Genomic DNA, 2,500 nt, shown 5'->3' on the forward strand with positions numbered 1-2,500 from the left:
CCTGGTGATTGAAAACGTGCATCTGGTAACCCAAAAATTATAAAACGGTTTTAAATACTTTTACCCGTCATTCTATTGATATAGCCCGCTAGGGGAGTGCCCCACTACGGCCCTCTCTCTGTCAGGGCCGTCCTTGAGTGCTTTTTAGACACTTTAAGAAATCACGATGGATGCAGATTGCTATTAATCCTCCGTGCAACTGGTGATTGAAAACGTGCATCTGGTAACCCAAAATTTCAAATATGGTTCAAAATGAATTTAAAGGCACCCCTCTCATTGTTGCCCGCTATGGGAGCACCCCACTAAGGCCCTGTCTCGGTCGGGGCCGTCCTGAGTGCTTTATAGACACTTTAAGAAATCGCGATGGATGCAGATTGCTATTAATCCTCCGTGCAACTGGTGATTGAAAATGTGCAACTGGTGATTGAAAACGTGCACCTGGTCACCCAAAACACGGTTCTCTATGCGGTTAGCGGTGTTCCATCTATTCATGTCCGCTTATGGCGCACCCTACTACGGACCTTTAGCAATGGGGGCCGGCCCGAATTATTTATGGAAGGTCTGATGATGATTTTTTTTTTTTTCCACCATCTCTTTCTCTCTCTGCCGGGGCCGGCCAAGAGTGCTTTATGGACGGTTTAAGACATGACTATGGATGCAAATGCTCATTTTCCTCCGTGCACCTGGTGATTGAAAACGTGCATCTGGTAACCCAAAAATTATAAAACGGTTTTAAATACTTTTACCCGTCATTCTATTGATATAGCCCGCTAGGGGAGTGCCCCACTACGGCCCTCTCTCTGTCAGGGCCGTCCTTGAGTGCTTTTTAGACACTTTAAGAAATCACGATGGATGCAGATTGCTATTAATCCTCCGTGCAACTGGTGATTGAAAACGTGCATCTGGTAACCCAAAAATTATAAAAGGGTTTTAAATCATTTTACCGGTCATTCTATTGATATAGCCCGCTAGGGGAGTACCCTACTACAGCCCTCTCTCGGTCAGGCCCGTCCTTCAGTGCTTTATGGACAGTTTTAAATATTACGATGGATGCAGATTGTGATTGTTTTCCAAAAGACCCGTGTGCATCTGGTAACCCAAAAATTGTAAAACTGTTTTAAATCATTTTACCGGTCATTCTATTGATATAGCCCGCTAGGGGAGTACCCTACTACGGCCCTCTCTCGGTCAGGCCCGTCCTTAGGTGATTTATATACAGTTTAAGATATTACGATGGATGCAGATTGTGATTGTTTTCCAAAAGACCCGTGTGCATCTGGTAACCCAAAAATTAAAATATGGTTCAAAACCCGGGTAACACCACTCTATTTACGGACATGACAGTAGAGCTTACCCCCTGGAGCTATTGACCTCCAGGCTTGTAGGCCCTTACTCACCACCCGGGTATCACCCCTCTATTTCGGGGATGATACCAGCAGGGGACCCCCCCCACCTCCACAACCTCGCATACCAGGTGAACCAGGGCACCCACACTTAAGCACCCCTCCTCGGACATTAAAGCAGATAACCGCGCTGTTATGAACCGCGTGCACCTGGTCACCCAAATGGAACTTGTGCACCTGGTCACCCAAAAGGACCGGCGTGCACCTGGTCACCCAAAGGACCATGTGCACCTGGTCACCCAAAAGGACCGTGTGCACCTGGTCACCCAAAGGCCGGCGTGCACCTGGTCACCCAAAGGACCATGTGCACCTGGTCACCCAAAAGGACCATGTGCACCTGGTCACCCAAAGGCCGGCGTGCACCTGGTCACCCAAAGGCCGGCGTGCACCTGGTCACCCAAAAGGACCATGTGCACCTGGTCACCCAAAGGCCGGCGTGCACCTGGTCACCCAAAGGCCGGCGTGCACCTGGTCACCCAAAGGACCATGTGCACCTGGTCACCCAAAAGGACCATGTGCACCTGGTCACCCAAAGGCCGGCGTGCACCTGGTCACCCAAAGGCCGGCGTGCACCTGGTCACCCAAAAGGACCATGTGCACCTGGTCACCCAAAGGCCGGCGTGCACCTGGTCACCCAAAGGCCGGCGTGCACCTGGTCACCCAAAGGACCATGTGCACCTGGTCACCCAAAAGGACCATGTGCACCTGGTCACCCAAAGGCCGGCGTGCACCTGGTCACCCAAAGGCCGGCGTGCACCTGGTCACCCAAAAGGACCATGTGCACCTGGTCACCCAAAGGCCGGCGTGCACCTGGTCACCCAAAGGCCGGCGTGCACCTGGTCACCCAAAGGACCATGTGCACCTGGTCACCCAAAAGGACCATGTGCACCTGGTCACCCAAAGGCCGGCGTGCACCTGGTCACCCAAAAGGACCATGTGCACCTGGTCACCCAAAGGCCGGCGTGCACCTGGTCACCCAAAGGCCGGCGTGCACCTGGTCACCCAAAGGCCGGCGTGCACCTGGTCACCCAAAGGCCGGCGTGCACCTGGTCACCCAAAAGAACCATGTGCACCTGGTCACCCAAAGGCCGGCGTGC

This window comes from Oncorhynchus mykiss, chromosome 13 (genome assembly GCF_013265735.2).
Source record: "Oncorhynchus mykiss isolate Arlee chromosome 13, USDA_OmykA_1.1, whole genome shotgun sequence".
In the NCBI taxonomy this organism is placed as follows: Eukaryota; Metazoa; Chordata; class Actinopteri; order Salmoniformes; family Salmonidae; genus Oncorhynchus; species Oncorhynchus mykiss.